This window comes from Pyrgilauda ruficollis, unplaced genomic scaffold (genome assembly GCF_017590135.1).
Source record: "Pyrgilauda ruficollis isolate IOZ18807 unplaced genomic scaffold, ASM1759013v1 scaffold29, whole genome shotgun sequence".
Taxonomy (NCBI): domain Eukaryota; kingdom Metazoa; phylum Chordata; class Aves; order Passeriformes; family Passeridae; genus Pyrgilauda; species Pyrgilauda ruficollis.
This window is the reverse complement of record NW_024524266.1, coordinates 5,555,581-5,568,690: the sequence shown is the minus strand read 5'-3', so window position 1 is coordinate 5,568,690 and position 13,110 is coordinate 5,555,581. Positions and strand designations below refer to the sequence as shown.

Sequence of the window (13,110 nt, the reverse complement as noted above, 5' to 3'; positions counted from 1 at the left end):
TATTACTGAAGCCACAGACACATTTGTTTTGATTGGCTTAGCTACAGAGACCAGGGCTGAAGGCAGAATGAAGCCCCCAGGTATGTGCTCGCTATGGGCTTGCAACCAGGTAAGAGATGTGAGCCTCACTGCAGAACTTTGCTCCCTCTCCTCAGCTCTGACCTGCTTTGGGCAGGGATGGATGTTGGTGCAGGCTGTGCCACACAAGGAGCTGTGACAAGCCCTCAGTCCGTTCCGGCCGGGGATTGGCCTCCCCAGGGCCCCTGGTGTCACTCAGCTGCCAAGTCTGAGCACCATGTAAGGTGCTTCTTACCTTACTGTCAACAGCACCAATGGACAGAACCGAATGCATAAAATCAGGATGCCTGATTCTGAAGTCTGTTTCAACTGCAGATTTGTTTTGTAACCTTGATTTACATCTGGAAAGGTGCATTTTATCAGCTTCAGTCAGCCCTAGGTAAGCTAGGCAGCCCTGAGGACTCCTGCCATGGCTCTGCCCACTGCAGCACTGCTCCTGCCACTGCAAATGTCTCTGCTCAAGTGTGAATGTGGTGCACAGGCAGCAATGCAGGTGGAAGTTGTATCTAATAATTAAAGAAATAAACTTAATGATATATTAAGAGATCTACATGCACTAAATTATTTTTCTGTACTTAAGTAAAGAGAAATCCTTTTTTAGAAAAAAAAATTCTTATGGGTTTTACAATCACTGTTACATTAAATAAAGTGGTTTGACCACACAAGTGAGTCGGGCAGTAAATTAAATTCACAGTAAATCCAGAGAGCTTGTTAAAGTCTGTGTTGTAATTACCTGTTAAAATGTGTTGAAAAGAAACATATTTGTTTTCATGTCCTACACAATTCATCTTGCCTTAAAAGCTTGGAATATAACAAAATTTCATAAGAAGCCACCAGCACCTGTGGAGAAAAACAGTCTTATCCAGAGATATCATCCTTTGCTACCAAGTCATATGTTTGGTCTTGTACACTCTCTAAGCCATTTCTGTGCTAAGAGAAAGAATAACACCTGCAGCACTGGAAATTGTAAATAAGACTGTTCTTTGAGCACTGAAACAAAGAGAAAACATTTCAAACTTGTTTCATTTTGTCGTAATGACGTGTTTTGTAATTCAAAATAATTTTAAAAACCCCAGTTTAGGCTGAAGACTGATTCCCAAAGATTACATTTGATTCTCAATTCCAACTCTGCAACCTTGGGAAATAAAACTTTTTACTTAAATCTCACTGTAAACTGCTTTAGAATAGTTCACTTAGGATTCATGGATCTTACCAGTGTTTTGTGGTAATTAGCTGGACAAAACACAGAGAAAAAATGAAACAAAATCCCAAAATGATACAAAAAACTTTATCAAACTATAAATATCTTCACTTTCAAAATTCTATTCAAGACACTTCATCCTCTAAATAAAAAAAAAAAACCAGCTTTGACTTTGAATTCAAGGTTGATTGAATTTCATCACACTCACAACTTTCCAGATCCTGTTAACTCAAATTATTAATTGGCAGATAGCCAGAACAAGCAGGGGAGGGAAAATTTAATTTGTGCATTTGCTTAGACAACCAAAAATTCCCTTTACAATTGCTTATCTCCGTATTCCCTCTGTTCATCTTCCAGAAAAGCAACAAAATAAGAGCAAAAGCACTGCCTTAGTAGATGAGAATGAAGTGCCAAAAGTATAATGCATTTCCGAACAACTGCAGAAACACACTTTCTTGCCTTTTTTACCCTCCTTGTTTTCACTGCTGGTATTAGCAGTTATGTTTAAACTGCTGCACAATATGGCAAGTGCCTCTGACAGGAGATGTAAAGGCAAAGCCTCTTTCCCAAAGAACCTCCATTAGAGCCCTTGACTAAGCCCAGTGGAGCTATTAAAGTAAAGGATGAGACTTTATGGCTCTCAAGTGAAGCAGGGGCATGCCAGTGATCCCAAGGTACTCAGAGAACCTCACTGCTTTCAGCTCTAAGGAAGGCACAGTTTACAAGGACAAAGAGGAGGGATGCAGCGGGCTACATGGGTTTATCCACTTTCTAAGCTCACTCTTTCTTATGTCACATCTCAAAATTATTTTTGCCTTTTCTAATTTCTTTGTCATGCTTTTAAAATTTCATTATTTCGCCTTAGTTTTTGGGGTATTCAGAATGAAAGTTATCTTTACACTGGGGTGGCTGATAATTTGCAGTTTTCTATATCCAAGACACAGCTGACTAAACAACATTTACAGTATCTGCTGAAATAAATACCTAACTTGCTCTATCCCAAATAGCATTAATTAGATAACTGAAAGTAAAATAAAAGAAAAAAAGAGAAAAAAAAGGAAAAAATATGATGATCACTGCCATCATACTTCTGATAGCAGTCACTTTTTACCATTACCATTGAAAGAGTGAATGGTAAAATCTGGAAATATCTGTAGCATAAAAAATACGCAAAAATTCATACTCGATTTTTACAGGTAATGTAGGCAATAGAAGATCTGGAGCTAAAAGCAGGATGTGAAATAAAGGAATCATTTAGGTTGGAAAAGACCTTTAGGATCATGAAGTCCAAGTGTACAATAATGGTATTCATATACCTTGTAATTTGTTCCTTGCTGAAACCCCAGTGGAGCCTGACAGCCAGAAGCTGGAAGACTGGAGTGTCCCAGCTGTCACCACAGGGCAGGTGACCCCAGAAGGCTGCAGGACACTTAAGGAATGGTAGAACTCCACTGTGGGGAGCTCAGCCATGGCTGATGGCTGGGCAGATTTAATACAGCACTGTGGCCTTGCTGGCTAGGCTTTGTACTTCTTGCTGTATGGCCTGCAAAGCCTTTTGAACAAACGGTATATTACAGACTTGGGATTTTATATTGCTCTTCATTGTACTACTGTCATAGCCAGTGGGAATAAAACTGACTTCAGGAAACCAAAGGTCAACCTGCTGCAGTTTTTTTTTTCTTGCACACTACTGCTAATAAGAAGTTCTGTCAAACTGAAATTAACTCTAATTTGCAGGGATAGTGCTTCAATACCCCTTTTTGCAGTGTTGTTGCCATAGATACCAACAGCTATATCTGACCAAAACTTACTCAACCATTTGTCAGTTTCACAGGGAAGGTGAGTTAGATCTGACTGTCTTTTATCAGCATGGACTATGATTAATAGCCAAAAATGCAGCAAACACTCCCTTGTTGCCATGTGCACTAGCACCAGTATTTGGGGGAGACACTCACGTATGAAAGATATCTCAGCTGGATGCTATGCTGCTATTTTCCAAAATCTGTATGCAAATTCAAAGCCATAATTTAGCCTTTAATGTAATCAAATACCCTTTAAACATGAGGGAAGTAAGTTTGTGTCAATATACTCAACATTCAATTTAATCTTTCCAAAGATAGTTCACCATTAAGCAGAGCACACAGAAAACCATCTTGCAATTACTCCCCTTCCTCCCAATTCTTTATGTATTCAGAAATACCTCAACCGTTCTGCCAGCTTCACGAGGTGAGTAATTTCACTTGGAAAAGAGGCACCTGGTCAACCCCTTCCCAAGACCCAGGCTTCTGCAAAATCCAGTTCTATCTGTACTATGTACAGTAAGCAACCACATATTGCTTTAAATCTTGACTTCATCTTTTTACCTCTGTTTCAGCTTGGCGGGCTTAATTTAAGTAGTGATTTACTAATTAGATGAAAAAGCATTAAAAATGCCTGCAAAACAAATCAGGAATCAAGTCCCAGTGACTACTTCACTTTCAATTGCCTAATTTCTGTAGCTGCCAGATCAAAGGTATTGCAGATTGCACAGGCTCAACAGCACAATTCAAACCTGAGGATGGATTATCACTGATGAGTAAACCAAACCAAAAAATGACAGCTTTTCAAATGTGCAGGGGAAGAAAGAGGTTCATAAGAATTCTCCTAATAGCCCAGTTCTTTTATGCTTCCAGATCTGTTTAGTTAATATCCACTGTACTGATCTGGTCTAATACAACTGGGGATGGGGAAACACAGTATCGACTGGTTTCATTACAATACTGGGCTGAAAAGCCTATTAATTATGTAGAGATTACACACCATTCACAGGAAATTACTTTTGTTTTCAAGTGTTTAATTACTATGGGGAAAAAAATAACAGTGCTTTTAAAGCAATGCCTCAACAACTCCTTATATACTGTCTATTAACCATAACGAAATGAGGTAATTCTAAGGGCAGAATGTTAATTTTTATCTGCTATATTATTTAAAAATACTACAGGGTAATGAAAAGCTATTCTGCATTGTTCAAAACCAAACTAAGAGTGGCTAAATTAATAGAATCGTTCAGATGACAAGGTACAGTGTACGAGGCTGTTTTATGCCTAACTTTTAGGCTCAGACAATACAAAAACAAGAACAGGAAAACGTAATCAGAGATGTACGAATTTATCTGTTTTATCAGTTCAGTTCTAGTTTAAAGCAGTTTAAATGAGCTTTGATAACGAAAGGCATCAAATGGGAGCAGATCAAGTGGTGCCAGTGATTTGATTAGCTCCCTGCTAACCATCTCGGGCAGATTTAATTTGGGACGGAGCGATCACGTCTGACTGTGGTAAACAGCTCTGCACCTGCCCTCCGCGGTGACACCTTCATAGGAGACTGAGAGCTGCTGGGTCTGCAAAGGTTTTAGGAAAATCATCCATTCTAAGCTTCTGGTATCTTCTCAAGACAAAATAAAAGTTCAGTAAAGAGAATGATGCAAGTTTCCAGAAGACTTAAGAAATCCCACAGTGAATAAAACCTGCTGTATAAACTCTCTCCAGAGTCACTGAAAAGCTTTATTACAATTATCTAAACAAGCCCTGGGGCTGACTTTAGTAGTTAACTCAAGCAACTGGGACAAAGCCACAGCAAAAACCATACACCTGAAAGATTTCATCAACAAATCCACTCCAGGACTAACAGACTTGCCACAGTACCAGGAATTTTATTTCCTCCATCCCTGTAAAAACAAGGCCACTCCTATTTTGCCTTCTCTTTCAAAGGCACATACAATTCTTCTGCTGCATAGCAACAATAGTTTAAATCAATACAAATGCAATCTCATTTGTCTCCAGTATTCTTGTGTCAAAATATTAGGAAAACAAAACATAATGATGCAGACCACTATCTATCAATGAGTTCTTAATGCTCACTCTCCTGTGAAATCCTAACCCAAACGAGACTTAAGAGTCAAGAGAAAACGTGCCAAGAGGCTGGATTCCAACAAAGCTGACATACTCTTTATCTGAGCTGCGGTATACAAGACAAGAGCATGCACTGATTACAGGACAGACGACCGAAGCAAGAGGAGAGCTCTGAGAGACGTGGCACCACAAAAGCTTTGAGGAGGACTGAAATAATATCCACAAGATAAATGGAAACTGTGTAAGGAGATTTTGCAAATTCCCAAACCACAATTTTGATGAAAAAAGTTCATATAATATACAGAAAGATGGTTAATTTATAGGAAAAAAATAGGAAGAACAGCTGACAAATTTATATTTGTATGCAACTGCTAATAGGCAGCAAAGCAAGCTTAATACCAAGACTTTTTTCCCTCATTTTTTCATTTTGGCCACACTAGCTAATCAAACATCCATGGAGAAGAGAAATTCAGAGGATCCCCAGGCTTAGACCTCCCAGCCAGGGCTGTCAGACCATTCCCTCCTCCTCTTTCACTTAACTTCCCTGACCCAAGTGCATCCACGGATTTCATTCCTCGGAGCACAATTTTCACATCGATGGTACCACAAATAGCTTTGCTTCCTTAACTTTTGCTGCTCTGGCCTAGGGTTTTTATTTTAAAATCTGATATAGTACTTGTTACTTTTCTGTTTTTAATGATCTTTGCATAATTTTAAACATGTGCTTAATGGGGAGAATTTTCATTCTTTGAGCTTGCAAAGACTGTATACATTAACAGACTTCCAAAACATCTAATTAGGTTAAATTCAAAAGATTTGGGCTTACTCTTAAGCAGATAATTTACAAAGACCTATCAGTTTCCAGAGAGAAATCAAATGCATGCGTACATTACAAGGAAAAACAGCTTCTCCAGTTTACTACTAAACAATGATTTATCAACTCAAATTGTTTAAAACAGAGTCATCCAGCTATGATTAATAGCTTGACAAAAACCTGGAGTTCTTTAAAAGAAGGAAATAAACAAAATATTGGAATGAAATAATTTATCTGGAAATCTTAAGAGGCAATGTTTTGTGAAAACATGGCTGGAAAGACCTCATGTCATTTCAGATACTAAGTTTAGACTTAGCCATATTTTAACACAGCTGAACTTTTGACTTAAAAAATAAAGAATTTGCAAAAAAAAAAAGAAAAGGCATGAAACTAGAAGAGCAAAATGAGGTTATTGTTCTAAAACCTGATGTAATTTATTTTTAAACATGAGATTAATTTACATTTGAGGTCAAATTTTGAAGCAACTTATTGAGCCTGAAATGGCCAAAGATATTTAATATCTGTATTCATGGAATGGAATCACATAAGGAGCAAGAAGACACACTGTTGTTTAAGGCCATATTACAATGTTTATTCAAAAAGGTGCACTTCACCCTTCTTTTGTGCCAGTAAAAGAATTATTATTTTTGTATAATGATACTCTAATACAGAGGAAAAGATTTATCTCAATGTCAGCTCCTTGCTGTACCTTGACCTGAGCAGTATTTCTAAACTAGCAGTCCAGAAACTGCCAATAACAACTACAGTAGGGATATTTCTTCTTACAGACTGCTGTTTTCCTAATATTATCACTGCCTTAATGGGACATATTCTAAACACACATTTTGAGATAAACCACCGAAAACATGAGGTTTCCTTGATGCATTTTGCAGTTCCAAGAGGCAGAATTGGTTACCAAAGGGAAAATTGCACCATGAAGCTGTTAAATGTGACTGTAAATAAATGTCATGTTTTGCATAGTATATATTTTTCATAATTGCTTATCTAGACATAAGTACTACTAAATGTGTGACATACTACATATGTATAAAACTAAAAGATTAAAGACATCTGATATATAGTGTAAATAGTTCAGCATAAAAGTTAAGCACTATTTGAAGGCCAGTGACCTAAAGGGAAGTTTTAATTGTTTCAGCTTTTTCTAGCATCTCACATGAAACTAACCTCAGGTTTTGCTTGGCACTTTATAATTCAATGAAGAAAGAAAATGTCTAGCCAGAGTCCTGGACTCACTTCAATCAGTAAGAAAGATGCCAGTGGCCTCAAACCAGCTATTACTAAAAAGGATGAGTACACAGTACAAACTGTTCAAAGCATGGTATCATTGCCATTGTGTTTACAAAGAGTGAGTCAGACTGGCATTCTTTTGTGTAGCAGAGAAACAAAAATATCTTATACTTTTAAAAGTATGAGATATTTAGTAATTACAAAGCAGATATGCTTTTATACGTACTTTAGAAAGTAGATATATTCTTAAAATTAGTTTTACAATGTTGAATGTAATCTTCCTTTAAACATACAAACAACAAAAAAAATTTTTTCTATCAAGGAATGTAAAAATTATTAAGGCGAATCATAATAACCAGAAACCTTGATTACAGAGGGAACTAAGTAGGGACTAGAGAGAAATTATTCTACATTTCCTTGATCAGAGATATACAATCGCACTATAGATGAAGGCAGCTATGATTGATTATTCTGTTTATTAGGACTGCAAGCTGGTTAGATAAAAGGAAAATTAATTTGTGCATGCATCAGTTGAACTAATCTTATTTAAACTGATTTAGGTTGACGATAAACACAATTCATGTTAGAGACATTTGGGATGCTTGCTAAATCACATTGTAGCTCACAGAGCAACCAATAAAAAATGTTAACCATTTCAGACATAACAAAAATCACAAACCCACTTTGTTCTGTTACAACAGAGATGTTCGGCAGAGTGCCTTCCCTGCTCCCTCAATATTGTCTGAGTAGGTGCCCAATCTCCATATTAACCCAATCTCCAGAACCATTTATTAGAAGATACAGCACTATACAACCCTGGCTAGCCATCTCACATGTGAAGGTCTGAACACAGCAGAGATTATTCAAAGGCTATGGGCAAGTCAATAAAAGACTATTTTGAGACCTACTGCACAAATGGTGGTACTGGTGTAAAACCAGGCGTGCTGCAGCTGCCTGGTTTGCCTCTGCTCCTTACCTGCAGTTCTCTGTCCCTGACAGCTGAACCAGAGCTACTGACTGATCTCTCATTGCATGCTTTAAAGTTAGAACTTCCTGGTCATTTTGAGATATTTCACTAAGAGCTGGCTGGGAATGGACTTTGTACTAAAACAGTCAGGGGACTTGAGTGCTTTGCTTTTGCAGCTCAGGTGTGGGCTCTGTGACACCTTACATCACCTCAGCTTTTTCTGTGGTGATCACTCACTCTCCAAATATGCCATTGCAGCTACTTTCCTAATCACTGTATTCACATTTCTGAAAAAAATCAAGCTTGGACCAAGGTGCTGGATTACAAAGCCAAGTGTGAACCTGTGACCTCAGTGAGTAAGTAAAAACACAGTATCAGTGACGACCATGCTCGCAAATCCATTTCTATTAATTATACCTGAAATATCTCCAGTTTACACTGAAGAACTACACTTAACTTTCACCACTACATTAAGTAAACTTATGAGCAAAAATAACAGTTTTATTTCTCTTCATTTACAGCATTTAGTGTGACGACTAGACAGGGAAATACCAGGTGAAAATGTTCACAAGCTGCTTGAAGATGGAATTTCTTCTGAAATTAACTGATGTTAATCTGTATATTGGGCACAAATTTTTAGCATGTACTATGCATGTAACAGCATGCTTATCCATCAATTACATTTAAATCAAAGCAGTTCAGATAGGAACAAGGTCATACAAAAATGTAAATGGAAATACAGATCCTGTACATCTCGAAGGCTTAATTAACTTATTGAAAAAACAATTATATTACCCGTCCTGTTTCCATGTGGGATGGCTGCATGAGACATTCAAATTATTCACGAGCATGTTTGACTAGACTGCCTGTAGTAATTCCACTTCTACACCATGATGAGATAAAATAATTCAGTTTAAAATAAAAGCTTTGTTTGAATCAACCCTTAAAAAGCAGAAAATCCTGTTTGTCTTCAGAGGAAAACTGTCCTAGCTGTGTTTGGGAAGCAGCACTCACACAGTCCCTCATTACAGGCAGGTTGCAGAAGGCACCATGAGTCTGGAACGTGTTACACACTCAGAGTGTGCCCAGAGCCTGTCCAAAGACACCAACACCTGAGCTTCCCCAGAGCGCTGCAGCCCGAGCTGAATTCACTGACCCAGGCGTATCTCTGCAGCTCTGCCCAGACAAGTTAAGCAGACTTTGGGTGGATGAAAATGCATTGCTGAGCTGTGTGAAGTCTTTGCTGGGCAAACTCAGAGGAGCAGTTTTGGGCAAGGCACAGCTCCACTTCCCCCTCCTCTGGCACGGTGTTTGCTCATAGGTATGAACCTTTCACTGCACCTGGCACTCCAGCTGAACTAAATATATACTTATTAATGACTACAACAAAAATTGCCTTTTCCCACTTTGCACATCTCTTATTAGCACTTCCAACTGGCTGGCACAGTGAATGTGGTAGCATAATGTGCTCTACAAATCAAACAGCAGAGTATGGGATTATCACAGCTCAGTCCTACAGAGTCTGAGCTATGCCTTAAATAATCACCAGCTTAGTTTAAACATCAAAGGATAAGGCATTTTGTCACCTCATTTTGCAATGCTAGCATCCTCTTTACTACCACTGAAAACCTCCCTTGAAACCATAGCTGTTTTAAAGACAAAAGATTAAAAAAAAAAAAAAAAAAAAAAAAAAAAAAAAAAAAAAGGCAGCACAATAATTGTATTCCACTAGCAGTAGTTTAAAACTGTATTGTGTAAGAGAAAGGCTCAAAGCAAGTATTTCAGAGGTTAGCCATGACTGGAATAGTAGTTTCATCTCTCTACCATAATGTAAAATACATGGATCCATGTTGTAGCTACATTTACTTTCTTCTGACTTAGTTGACAGCCCATAAAGTACTAATAATTATTTCATTAATAAAATCAGAGTTCAGTTAACCATGATTCACCAAGTAGCAAGAGAAATACCAGGGAATATACAAATAAAACTCTCCTTCAGCCATGAAACAGCTGCAAATTTAAAGAATGTTCATGATCATATGCTTATTTAAAAAATATTATTACAGCAGTTAACTATTTTCAGTGAACAGTTATGATGCCATTAGACTTTTAAGAATAACCACTCTATGAATAGTTCATGTGTACACCCTCAGGTGCAATATTATTTGATGGCAGCACTTGAAAAATATTGCTAGAAAACAAAATCAATACAGAGTTTATTAATTAAACCTCAGAATTATGAAGGATATTGTTTAAAAGCAGTTTGATTTTCTAGCCCATAAATCTAACTGACCAATAAAATTATTTGGTGGGATCAGGTGCCAACAGTAACTTTAGTTAACGTACAGAAAGTCTCTGCACCCTATGCCTGTGCAATATCACTCATGAAGCTCTAAATAAATTGAAAAAAAATCATTAAAAATTAGTAACTGTGAAAAGAATTATAGAAGCTGTTACAGAACAGTATGCATGGGGGTATTATGGTTCTTTTCCAAATCATGCATTTGCAAGCAAACTTTTTGTTTATAGTTTCTCTTAATTTCTTTGTATATAATGCAGTTTTATACAAAGAAATTTGTATAAAAATTTTGCTTTGAAAGTTTGTTTTTATGTAAAAAGAAGATATGTATTTCCTCAAAATAGAGTATGTTGGTGCTAACTTATGGATAATGGAATGTTCTTCTCAATCACACCAAATGAATGCTTCTGAAAAAATACTGTTCTGGAAACTTTAAAAAAAAAAAAAAAAGAGTATTTTCTTATATTAATTTGTGCTCTGCACCTCTACCAACAGTCACAACTTGCACTACCCCATTTCATTTGTGACATTCCCAAACTGCACTTATTCCAAGATCTTTGAACAACAGAAATCTGTTGATATGCTGATACATTTGAAGTACCTTCCACTACATCCCATCCTTTTTATTCTTAAATGCAAAGTAGCTAATTCATACAAGAAACATAAAACTAGCAAAAAAGAATGACCTGTTTCTTCCTAGGTATCATGTGCATACACCTTCTTTTCCTACTTTTTCAACTGAACTTCCCCAACATTTCATTTTTTGACATCTAATTTTGCCTCATCTCTTTGCTTTATTTTGCTATTTACAAGGTTTTCTAGTCAAAATACTGTCATTCCCTGTGCATTCTTACCACTGTCACACCCATCATACCAACAAGTTACCAATAGCTATCATTCTGACTGCTGGGGACATCTCCACTAAGAGCCAGACAAAAGTATAGAAGATGGTATTCTACATTATTAGCACCATTATTCCCCAAAATTACTGATAATTCAGGACATCAAGGCCTTGAACTCATATAGACAACATGCTAGCAGAGCCCAGAAGGATATACTCTTGTAATTTGAGGTAAAGCAAACCACGAAACTGTATCACAGAACTGGATGATCTGCTTAAGTACGTGTTTGTGAAACACAAAAAGAACTGTGAATCTCATTCATCTGAGAGAAGTAAGCTGGAAATGCCATGAACTCAATAGTAACTCATCAGGCACTCCCAAATGTAATTGCTAGAATACATATTGAATGCCCAGGCCCAGAGTGTAATTACAATTCTGGTATTTGAAACAGTTTAGTTAATAGCAAGCATGGAAGTTCATTAGCCTAGTAAACTAGGGAAAAAATTTGCACTTGGGAGAAAGTACAAGGGTAAAAATGTGCAGAGTTCTCACCTACCCCACTGCCACCAGGGACCAAAGGTAATGATTAAACAGCCCAAAAAAGGCAACCTGTGGCAAAAAAAAAAATCATACTCCCATTCTGGGTTAAGGGTGTAATTAGCATGAAATACAGATTACACTTGAAAACCCAATGAAATTAATTCTAATAGGAAAATCTGGCTAAATTGAAACAGCACAAGATCTCCAACTTGGGATTCACGTTTTAAGGGAATACAAACTTGCTATACAAAAAAACCCAAACAAGCAACATACACTTTCTTCTAAGAAGAAGAAAAGCGTTTTTAGGGATAAGGAGGCTTTTAGTAACCAAAAAGAATGTTAAAAGACAACTTTAAATTAGTACACTGCAATAGTTTGTGCCTTAAGAGTCTTCAAAATGTTTGTGAGAGGATCACTTCAATGATGCTCATTTTCAATAAATTTTGGAGCACCAGAGAAGTTCAGTAAGACTGCTAGCATTTTCTGCTAATGGTTGAGGATGGTAAGCAGTATGATCAGAGTAATTACACAGCTCTGTGCCATTACAAGTCTCAGGCAAAATAAACACTGAACTTACAAAGGACAAATTCACTGGGAAATTACATGAACAAAACTGATGCTAGTCAATGCCATTATACAGAAATTTGCTAAACAGAGAATTTTATTCAATCATCTGATAAAATTACAAACTCTGGTCAGCAGATGTTATTCCATAAATGAAACACACAGACTTTTGAATGGCATTTACCTTAGAGCCACACAAAACTCAGAGTAAGAAATTATTGTCAGTATCATCAAAAGTGATTAAGATATACATATGAAAAAGTAGTTGTTACCAGGAAATAACAATTGCAAAAGTGCTCTACATTCCTCCAACAAAATCAGCCAGTACTTACTCAACACTATTTAAGGGTATCATCAATGATACAGAAGTAAATACTGTTGATGGCAGTAATGGCACAAAAATTGTCAAACTGGTCAGTAAAGGTAGCAGAATTGTTATCCAGAATAATATGGATTTCTCTGTATGACGGGGACAGTGTATTACAGCCAAGAGGGCTTATGTAGCAAGCAAGAAACAATGCAGGTAACACCCAGAAAATAGTACACAGAAGCCACAGACTTACAAAATACATACAATCTTAATGGCACAGAAACAACTCAATACAAATGACAGTGAAGCCTGACAACAAAAGGGAGTAATCAACTTCCCACACATGTAAGTGCTTAAGAC

General features: G+C 37.1%; 1 protein-coding gene across 5 annotated transcripts in view; it reads right to left on the bottom strand.

Annotated features, from left to right (window-relative positions):
• TBL1X (transducin beta like 1 X-linked) overlaps positions 1-13,110 on the bottom strand; it is a 188,451-nt gene that overhangs the window by 70,412 nt on the left and 104,929 nt on the right. The window contains exon 4 of one of the 5 annotated variants that reach the window (XM_041472328.1): positions 11,893-11,945. The exons of the other annotated variants lie outside the window; for them this stretch is intronic. The gene's annotated coding sequence lies outside the window, so the exon portion shown is untranslated. The remainder of the gene's footprint in view (positions 1-11,892; positions 11,946-13,110) is intronic. 5 annotated transcript variants of the gene reach the window in all.